Below are 12,002 nucleotides of genomic sequence, written 5' to 3'. Positions count from 1 at the left end.
GTGACACCAGGCCAAAAGTGACCCACACGTCGAAAATCGTGTTGTCGCTGTCCTCTGCCGGGGACTGAGGAACCTTTTCCAGATCAATGGGGAGAAGACCTTACCTTTCACCAATGTCTTCAAGCTGACGAAGGTTAGGAATAAGAAAAGGTGACGGAAGGGCCCACCTTGTTTAGGCGCCGAAAATTGCAAACGGGGACAAAACCATGCTGACGCTTGGGCACCAGCAGCAGGGCGCTGACCACGGGCTAGTCGAAGGTTGAATCAGCTCTTGTTGCAGCATACCGTGCACTTCCTCTTCTAGAATCTGACGCCTGCTGTGTGGAATCTTGTATGCCGGAATATACACAGGCTTAGCTCCAGGTTCTAGAGTAATAGAGTGCTCTACCATGTACGCTCTGCCTAACGGAAAACGGTCCCCTGGTCGGTAAATGTGGGGGTATTGATTTAACACTTCCTAGTTTCCTTACCTCGCTAAATGCGAATGGCCCCTGCATAGCCTTTGCTAATGCTGTAGTGAACGGGTTAGCTGAATCAGGGGACATGGAAGAAACAGCGCCAGAGAAAGCTGACGCAGGCAATTCAAACTCAGCTATCAGGAGATCTGTGACCACACAATCACCACTATCAATAGACAAAGGGGCAGGTGTTAAGTTCATCACATGGACTTGCGCACTCCCCTCCCGCAAGGTATACAGAGAGGGAAGAACACATGTCCCCTTTACTCGACAATTCTCAGGGAGGACCAAGCATGTGCCATATTTACCAACCGAGGCCGTTACATTAACCAGAACGTCATGGAAAGGCAGAATTACTACAGACTCCCGCGCCACTATGTGCGCCAAACCATCATTGTCAACCCACATGCGATGCTTTGATGAGCGAGATGATGTGTGAGATGTAGTCGCGCGATGTGTGCGTCAGGTATCTGCAGCATGCTGGGAGGAAACAATTCCATGATGAATAGAATGAGACCTAGATGGACTCGTAGAAGTCATGGAAAGTGAGAACGTGAGGGAGGTAGAATAGGTTGTGGAGGAGAGATAGGGGGAGGAGGTAGTTGCAGGGAAGAGACAGGGGAGGTAGGGGGAGGAGGAGTAGGGGAGGAGAGCGATGTGTCCGTGCATGTGGTCGTGTATGATGAGTGACACAATCGAGACATGTCGCTGTTGTGTAGATGGGGAAACCCAAAGCATGCTATTTTGAATAGGGTCCGGTGTTTCCAGAACTCGCTAAATTAGCTTATAAACCTGACCTTGAATTTCCCCTCCTCATTCTGCTGCGGTTGCAGAACCATACCAGAACGATATAGAAAATCATGGCCAAAGGAGCAAATGGCTGGGGAAACTATGGTAACCCTTCACTACGACGAACTGATGAGGAGAAATGGAATTCCCAAATCTCAATGTTACATATGTAGCTCCAGCTACACCTAGCTTAGATCCAGTCACATCTCTAACAAAACTTTGGCTGGCAATACACCCGTTCACTCGCGAGACTGATGCAACTTCCTTTATCAATGAAAGAATATGCGACCTTCCCATTAAGCTTAGCAGGTAAGAGAGAGGGCCCCATTCCTGGGTACGGTGTACGAGCACTAATGACACGAGACCGAGAAGACGATGGAATTACACTGGAGACCAATGCACTTCCTCTCCTAGTTCGAACCCTACCATGTCTTCCTTTAAAAAATGAACCACCCGATTATTTATAAGCACCGTCCCTGTCATTCTCACGATAAAATTTTAAGGGTGATCGCCACCTGATCCGGGAACCACGCGCGCTCATTAAACGCATGACCCTGCTTGTCACAGTACAGACAGAACTGCTTAGCAGAGCACTTAGACGGACGATGCATCCTCAAGCATCTACGACACTGCCCAGGTTTCGGCGCCCAGTTAGCCACATGTGGTTGTGGGTTTTTATGGGTAGCTACTGAGGGAGAAGGTGCGACAAGGTACTGCGCTCCAGAGGGAGGCACCGGATACGCAAGTGAGGGTAGGGTAGGGGGGGATTGCTCTACACAGTGGTACGCAGGCAATGGCAAGGCACGTCTATTTCTTGCCTTCGTCCGCACTGGTGGTTCACGCCACGGATCATTCCGCCCCAAAATTTTATATTTGGAACTATTACCCTTGTTTTTCCCTGTTCTAACTACATTTGCAACCACCTGCACATTTCCACCCTTATCTGACATCTCATTCGCGAGGACTTCAGGAAGCTTATCGAATGAAGCACTGTCGACTTTATCCCAAACTCGTTTGCGCACAGCTGGTGATAGAAGACGCTAGCCACACTTTAACAAAATGTTCAAGAACCGCTGCGTGCGATGTACTCTAAGTAACACATTGCTTCAGACAAACCGACGCGTCTGATCCCGGGATATACTGCGCCCACTGCATAAGCTTTATGCTAAATTTATTTAGGTAAAATGAAAGATCATCTTTGGAAAAGGAAGTCCGTTTTGATTCTAATAATTCTACGAGTCGTAGATGGTGATTCTCCATTGACTCTAATAATTCTACGAAATCCATAGATGGTCATTCTCCGTCTGCCTTGAATATGTTGAAGTAAAAATACTCTTTAACATTCCATACGACTTCTGATCTTCTGGCAAATGATTAAAAGAATCTAGCGCTTCAGCCACTCTCGGAATTTTGTGGTTGAGTCGCATTCGGGCTGCCACGAGGCACGATGTAGCAAAATGCCCGAACTCCCGTCTAACCCCTGAATGGATTACTGTCTCTTCCACATCCGCAAAGAATTGGTCAACAAAGATGTTTGAGCCCAAGAATTTTGACACTACATTGTACATCGTGGGAACCATGCCGGGACCCATGCTTGCTGCAGCCGTAACAAAGGTGAGGTCAGAGGAGGGGGGTGGAGTTAGAGAGAGAATGGTTTCTATTTGTGTTGCGAGAGAAGGAGGGAGACTAATTCAGAAGAAGATGGTGAAGGAGAAGATGAGCAAGAAGAAGTGAGAAGAATCAGAGTCCTTAGGGTTTGAAACCTAGCGAAGTCTGCAGAGCCATTAAACATAAAAATTTTTCGCACAAGTAATTTCCGATGGAGGAGACCTCATCAGAGAAAGTAGAAAAAGAGAAATGAATCTAACAGCACTTCAAAATTACTCAGTTTGAATTATCGTGACTGTGTTATCAGATGAAAAGGAAAAATACTCTCAGTAATTCCCCGTATACACGCAAAACAAGCCCTTCCCTATTCCCTACGGATCTAAGCACTTGTACATTTAAGAAAAGGATTGTCTCGTAGCACACAAATGGGGGACACGGAAAAAGGAAAATGACCTTGTCTACTCACGTGGTCCTGTAGGTGTCAAGTTCATCTTGGGCACTGCTGTCCTTCTCATGAGGTTCACTGGAGCTCGCGGGGGGCAGTAGCGGTGGTCGCCTCACCGCATGGGGAGATCTCTTCCCGAACATACACTGGACCTTCCGCGATGTATAGTCGGTCAAAGTGGGCGGTCCCAGGTCATCCGTGATTGGCCGTCTCCCCGTGTGGGGGGACAAGGATTTCGTCGTAAGCATCGTCGGGTCAAATAAAAGGAGCACCAGTCAAAAATTCCGGTGACTTCTGACTTGTGTGCTCCCTTCCGCCATGTGACCTCGCCTGCTCTGCTGGATCCTCTCTGCACTCCCACGCTCCTGATTGTACATGTTTTGCTATGTATGTGTATGTATAGTGTATTTTAGTGCCTTTAGCAGTAAACCTTTTTGTATGTTTCCTCTGGTGTTTTTCCGTTGACCTTGACCGGAAGAACAGATACGTAGTTTTAAATTAATCTTGTCACGGTAGTCGTGGCGGAGGCGGCGTCAGCTCCCACGAGCTAAGGGGGAAGGTGCTCGCGGTTCAAGGAACGGATTCGGACAGACTCCTTCGGGTATTTCTGGGTCGCTTCCACCTTAGGGCGTGGGGACACAGCTGTTACCCTCGGCTAGCGTTTCTTGTTATCGCCGAAGGTGAGGTCATGACCCAGGTGGTCAACAGCCACCCGGCCGGTCTCTTGATTAATGGATGTCACACCGACTCAGGCAGATTCCACTATTAATTAATAGATGTCACAACTTGTGTGTGTGTGTGTGTGTGCGCGTGTGTATGTGTGTTTATAAATATATATATGTGAATGTATGTATATATATATATATATATATATATATATATATAATATATATATATATATATATATATATATATATTATATATATTATATATATTATATATTATATATATATATATATATATATATATATATATATATATATATGTGTGTGTGTGTGTGTGTGTGTGTGTGTGTGTGTGTGTGTGTGTGTGTATGTGTGTGTATGTGTGTTGTGTATGTGTGTGTGTGTGTGTGTTTGTGTGGGTGTGGGTGGGTGTTTGGGGTGTATTTGGGAAATGCATGCGCGCACCGCGTTGTGTGGTGTGTTGTGTGTGTGTGGGGTTTGAAAATAAGACAATTTGTGTAACGCATTAGACAATGGGCACATCCCTGATTGCCACGTGGTCTACGTCGATAAGAACATCAACCCAAGGCGGACGTGATGACATTTCATTGACCCGTCTGACCCGACGTTCATGCCGCCCCGACGTGGAAAGGGTTTGGCCCACCTTTCGCCCCAGGCGGTTGGCCGGACAAGTGACCCCGCCGCTCACCACTTTACCCTCGTGTGTACCCTTAATGTGTGTGTGTGTGTGTGTGCGTGTGTGATTGTATGTATGTTTCTATGAATATTAGTATAAAAAATATGTATGTGTTTTTTTTTGTTTTGTTGTGTGTGTGTGGGTGTGTGTGGGGGTTTGTGTGTGTGGGGTGTGTGTGGAGGTGGGTGTGTTGTGTTGTGTGTGTGTGTTGGCGGTTTATGTATGTTTTTGAGTGGGTGTGTGTGGGTATTATGCATGTATGTAGTAGTATGAATGTATTATTATTAGTATGTTGCATGTTGAGGTATGTGTGTGGGGTGTGGTATGTATGTTATTGGGTGTGTGTGGGTATGTATGTATTATGTGTGTGTGTTGTGTGTGTGTGGTGTGAGTTTGTGTATGGTCTTTAATGATTTTTTGTAAATTATGATTTTAAAGGGTTTAGTAAAAATTCAATATGGTATACTATTACTATTGTGATTACTTTTGAAATACGTTCCTCTTCTTGATTTTTACGTTCTTAAGTGTATCTTAAAAAAAAAAAAAAATGTGTTTTTTCTCTTTTTTTTCGGAAAATAAAAACAAAATGACAAAAATTGGGGCCTTTATTTATTTTTTTTTCCAGTGCTATTATTTCATTTATTTCGTACAAATAAAAAAAATTAAAAAAGATTTTCCATTAGAATCCTCCAAAAAGAACTGCATATGTGGGCGAGAAATAATTGATTATTTTTTAAATTAATATTTATTTTATATATATGACTTTTTTAAGCTGAACCCAATAAAAATCTTAGTAGTGAATTTTAAAAGGGCTAAATCCCAAGAATGCTACATAACTCGTCGCCACTTTTTCTGTTTTTTGCCTCCTTGCTCAACATATTATTTTTATCTCCTAAATATCGATATAATTTTAAAGTTAAAAGTATTTTTTCTCTCAAGATCTTACTTTTCAATTTGTAAAATTTTGCTTAGAAAAATAAAAAGGGAAAGTTAAACTTTTTAGAAAATTTACAACTATTTTTTAATGCAAAGTATTATATATAGAAAACATGTAAAGCAATCAAAATTTATTCAATATATAACACTAAATTCATTGTAATCCAATAAAATAATTATACAATTAAATATCCATTTTTTAAAATTGTCACTTACTCAAATTGTTAACATCCCTCATAATATAAATTTAAGCAAGCTGTTTTTAAATTTAACCAATGCAATGCTTAAAATGACGAAGCATTTAAATAAAAAATTTTCCTTTTCTTCCATACAATGATTGAAATCATAAAAATTTTTTGAAAGAAAAATTGAAATACAGAAAATGGAGATTTAAATAGGCAAGATTAATTACTTTATCCAAAAATTTAAATCTAAGTTAATTCTTTCCCAAAATACAAATTTAAACTCAAGATTACTCCTCAAAAGTAAATGGTTCATTCTGAAAATGGCATAAAATGCTTGTGCTTAATCAGCAATCATATACTAAATTGATATTGCTAACCACAATTAACTCAAAATTTTACTCTGGGAAATTATTTAAAATGTTTACATACAAAACACAAACTTATTTTACCTCTACCGGAAATTAACAATCATCATCATGTTAAGTCACCTTCCCGTAAGCTGAGATCTTTTAAAAGAAAATCTTTAAATTTCCCTTACTTCTATGCTAACCAATAATCATACACTTAAAATTTCCCCAAATTATATGTCTTCAATTTAAATTCTTCTTCAAACTTAAATCAAATCTAAATTTTTTCCATTATATGATTATTATTCAAAAGAACTTAGAAAATACAATTCTTGGCCCTTTATAAGTTACTAAATCAAAAAAACTTATAAACAAATTTTAAATAACATTTTCCATAGCCATTCCCGTCCACCATGTTCCCCTTAAACAAGAAACATTTAAATTGCTTAAATAGGGCTTACCCAAAAATCCCACGAAATGACATGGCTAAAGGGCTACCAGAGATGACCTTCGAACCCCCAAAACTCCAAACTCCTATTTCCTCCTTTGGTCTTCTCCCCCCGTTTTATTCCCGCATGGGACCCCTTTCCCGTCACCCTGCATTTTCATGAAAATAATTAAAATTTCTCTTCACTTATTTAAAACTATCTGCGTCAGGTTTTTCCTATGCCCCGAAAATTTTTTAAAACACTTTTTTTATCATTTTAACTTTTGTCATCTCCTTCCGTGTTTTTTTCTTGTACCCGCTTAAATTTGGATATATCTAGTGACGCCTCCAACTAGTTTTTTTTCGTTTTTCTTTGGCTTCTAGAACTTCTGTTTGTCATGGCGGTGAACCATGCGCTCAGTTGCCCGTCAGGGGTCATCTTCCTTTTTACCATCTTTTCTCTGCCTTTTTTTTGGATTTCGCCCTCTTCTTCGCCGTATTGTTTCATTTTTTGGATGTTGCGACCGGATGGTCGTCCGCTCTGCCTCCCGTTGTTTACGAGATCGCGTACTTATCCACACACTTCCAGTTCCCCTTGCAACCCCACACCACACACACACCATACACACACACACACACACACACACACACACACACACACCCACACACACCAAAAACCCCACACACACACACACACCCCACACCCCCACATGTTGATGGAGGGGGTGTCCACGTAGGATCACTGGATAGCAAGAGATTTTTTTTTTTGAAAGAGTACAACACATACATGAACACACGTCGATCGGGGAGGGTGCTTGGGTGCGGGGCGGTAGGGTTTCCCAAAGGTCCAGCGGCATTAAAAAGGTGGGGCACGTTTTGACGGCACCCGTCAGCCATAATTGTAAACCTTGGGGGGCCGGTTCTGGCACCGAGTGGGCCTGATTGGTTGGGGGGGCTTTTTATGCTTATATGCTTATTGGAAAGCCATCTTTGGGTTTTGATTTGAGTTAGAGAAACCGAAAGTGAAAAAATCAGTATCTTTTAATTTTTTTTATTGTCAAGAACAATACGTATTTTTTACAGATCTTCGTAGGTAGCTCAAACGTAGTCCGTCACTGCTAGGGCGGGGCGAGGAATTAGGCGAGTCGTTGAGGGTACGGACTGCCGTCCCAGGTCATCCCTTTCTTACTTCTCACCTGCTTCCCCCAGGCTTTTTAAGGGGCCGCGAACGGCCCTTTTTCCCCCCGAAAATGGCGTAAAAGGCAGCTTTTTTTCGATAACGGATACCATCCCACTGTTTCCACTGCCCAAAGACACACACACAAAACACACACACCCACACACAAAAACACACACACAACCCACTATCCCCTCACAGAATAAAAAAAATTTTGTGAAACCGAGGTGGAATTTGCTCTCAATCAAGTCCTTTGCCCTTTTTTTCGCACAAAAGCTAGACTTACAACGCTCCCCTCAATCTCCGCTTATCACTGTAATGCTCCTTCTCTCTCAGGCATTTGAAATTTTCAAGGAAAAAGGGAGATTAATAGAATAAATCGTCACTACTATTCGTTCCCCGCTTTTATTAATTGTCTGTAAATTGCAGTATTCCGTACGTGAAATTTTAAATTTTTTGAACAAATAGAATGTGCTTTCCATCTGAGATGAAAATACAAGGTAGTAAAAATTTTAATTTTTCTGAGGAAATGGTTTCCAGTTACACAACTAACAATGACTAAAAAACCCCTTCCAAAGGCTACATTTACAACAAAACCGGGAAATTTTTTTTTATAAACGAAAAATTTTTCTCATTTTTTTTTTATCGTTCTAATTATTTTTTGCTCCCCTTTTGGGATACAAAACACAGATTTTAAAAAAAACCACAAACCCCCGCACACACGCACACCCCCCCACAAACACACACACACCCCCCACAAACCCCACCACACACACACACAACACTCGCACACACACACACACTCAAAACACAATGCAAACCCCCACACACCACACACACACACACACACACACACACACACACAACACCACACACAAAAAACACACACACCAACATGCACGCACAAACACAGTGTCAAAGTATGGTTCCACTTTAGCCCAGGTTATTTATGAAAAAATTAGCCAATTAAAACGAAGCCGAAAATTTCTTTCCCTTCCCTAGATTAAGGAATCCCAGAAAGCCAGACTCATATTTTTATAACAAGCAAAAAAAAACCGCTTATGAACAGTAAATTATTTAGGTAAAAACCGAAAAAAGGCGCCAAAAACCCCTTTACTGGGAAAAAACATAACTTCCTAAAGGCCCCTTCGAACTGCCACTCCTGAATGGTTTTTTAAAGCGTAAAGGAACCACTTGCCCGTTAAGAGCTGTAAGGATTATTAGGATGAGAGGGGCTTTCCCCCGAGTTTATTTTGGGGGATTTGGTTGGGGTCTCTTCTCGAAAAAGGCCAATTATTATTTTTATTTTAAAATTTGGGAAATAAATTTGGGTAAAAACATAAATGATAAAGAGATATAATTAATATAAAATAAATATTCATATATATATATATATATTATACTATTAATAGATAGATAATAGATAGATGATAGATAAAAGATTAAAAAATGTATGTAGTATTTGCGGGGCGCGCGCGCGCGCGTGTGGTGTGTGTTTGGTGTGGTGGATGTGATAAATATATATTAATAATATATATAAAAAATAAATATATATAATATACATAATCATACACAATATACAACATAAACATATAGATGTAAATTTTGTATGTAGTATGCATGTATGTATGTTTGTATTAGTATAAATGCCACACACATACACCACCTACAGAGGATGAAGTTTGGAAATAAGCTTTTTTATTACTTTTCTAACCAATTCACGCAAAGATTTAAACCGGGTAATTCGGGCAAACAGAACAAAATTGAGGTTTGACTTGCTGAAAACTGAGAAGTTTTTTGAGCGGGAAATTTCGCTTTTAATGATTCAGTATCCCCGAGCCTTTTACCTTTTTTTTCTCTCTTTTTATTTCCATGATAATGAAATGTTAGAATAATTTGAAAAATAAATAAAAACAAAAATAAAAATAATAATAATAATAATAAAAAAATTAAAATAATAAATGATAATAATAATAATAATGGGGATAATAATTAAAAAAATAAAATAAAATAATGAGATAATAATAATAATAAATTATTATTTTATTCCATAATAATAATATAAGAGATAATAGCAAAAATAAAAATAATAATAAAATAATATGATAAAAAATAAAATAAAAAATAAAAATAATAATATAAAAATAAAAAAAAAATTAATATGATTAAAAATAATAATAATAAAAATAATAATAGTAATGATAATAATAAAAAATTTTTATTTTTATTCCTTAAAAAAAATAATAACGATAATAATAAAAATTATTATTATATAACATAAACAATGGTTGTTTTATAATACAACACATGTTTGTGTATATATATATTTTTATATTAATTATTTATATATTATATTATATATATATATTTTTAATACAAAATGTATATATAGTATATAATGTATATATTTATATAAAAAAATTTTTATTATATATATAAATATATAATATTTTTATTTTGTGTGTGTGTGTGTGTGTTGTGTGGTGTGCCGCGTTTAAACACCACAACACACACACACATACATATGTGTGTGGTGTGGTGTGTTTGTGTCGGCTGAGGGGCCCCACTAGAGGTATATAACCCCAAGGATCGAAAATCTCCGAAAAATTGCCCAAAACAAAAAAGCTTTTCGAAATTCCTCTAACCCAAACCCAACCCTTTTTTATTCCTTAACATCCTAAATTTTCCCCTCCTTTCCCCTACCCCCCCCTCTTCTCTCAATCCTCCCCGATGCAACCCCACAAATTTATGCACATTTAATGAAAGGGCCCACTATAATAGAGTGCTTATGTGGGGTTTTATGCGCCTTTCAAACTTTTTTTGGGCCCAAATGGGGCCTTAGAGAGAAATATATTTAGCCAGGGTATATGGCGAGTATATCCGTGAAGTTCACACTTGCCTTGAGTGGCATATACATGGAAAAAATACACTTCGCGTTAAATTTGTATATGGACAATATGCACAAAGGGTGTGTGTGAACAACGGTATGTGTGATGTACACATCCTTTTTGTATGTGCGAATTAAAATTATATTATATATATATAATTTTATATAATATATATATATATATATATAATATCAATCACATCAAAGGGGGAACCCGACGGGGGGGATGGGCCCCATCCACCCCTTTGCTTCCAGCCACGAGGATTCCTCGAGGCGAGTCTCCAGGCCCAGGCACACGGCCCATCTTAGTTCCTCACGACAGGTCTCGTCGAGCTCCCCAAGCCATGATCTCCTAGGACTCCCACAGGTCTCCTCCACCCAGGGTTGTCTCGCAGAGAGACAACCTGGTGGGCAGGGTCGTCCATAGGGAGGCGAGCTAGGTGGCCATATAGGCCTGAGTTTTGGGGATCCCGGATTATGCAAGTAACAGGTCCCATGCCATCTCACGGTGTAACCGCCGGTTGGACACGTGGTCCTGCCAACTGTACCCCATGATCCGGCGAAGGGACTTGTTACAAAAGGCATCAAGGCGAGACTCCAAGGCACTGGATAGCGCCCCATTGGCTCGGGAGCTGATCCCAGCAGCGAGAATAGCCTCCTTCTCCGGGACTTTGCTAGGTCCCAGAAAATGAGGATTTCTGGCTCCTGGTACCAGCACTCCAAAACTCGCATCGCTGGACTTGGTACAGCGATACGGGTAATGGCCAAGGAGATTTGACCACATTCTTGTCAGCACGCGTGAGGATCCTCCAGAACTGCAGGTTTACCGGAGTGCTGAGTTCTGTGGCACCGACCATAGGTGCTTGTGGCTACCCTGCGGGTCCACTTCAAAACTCCCCGTCCCTCCAGTTGGCCACCCTAAGGTGTTTCACTTGGCAGACTAAGGGAGGAGGAGTGTGCCCGTGGGTTCGCCACGGCAGTCTCTGACCGATTCTCAGAAAAACCAGCAACCTGACGGATCCAGTTGCTCTGTGGAAGTCCTTCAAGCGCGTAAACACTCGAAGCAGCTCAGGAGTCCATTGGCGTACGCGCCAGGACAAGCAGAATACCATCTCCCTGGAACATTAGAGGCCACTGAAGCGTGTCGCAAGGCTCGGCGAATGGGGAAACAAGTCTTGGGGTCGTTCCATGGTGCGTAGGGCTCGGACACTGCTGAGAAGGGACAAGGAACGTTCATTTAGAATCTTGCTGAGGAGGGCGAAGGCCCTTTCGTGGTAAATGACCTTCGCCCTGCCTACCAAGCCCTGAGAAAACTGAACCCTAAGCCCTCCTCACAGATGACTGCATCCGATCAGCGATGGAGGATCATCTCGACATGTTG

The sequence above is a fragment of the Penaeus monodon genome, chromosome 35, assembly GCF_015228065.2.
Source record: "Penaeus monodon isolate SGIC_2016 chromosome 35, NSTDA_Pmon_1, whole genome shotgun sequence".
NCBI classification, from domain to species: Eukaryota; Metazoa; Arthropoda; class Malacostraca; order Decapoda; family Penaeidae; genus Penaeus; species Penaeus monodon.
The sequence above is the reverse complement of the archived record's forward strand: the minus strand, read 5'-3'. Positions refer to the sequence as shown.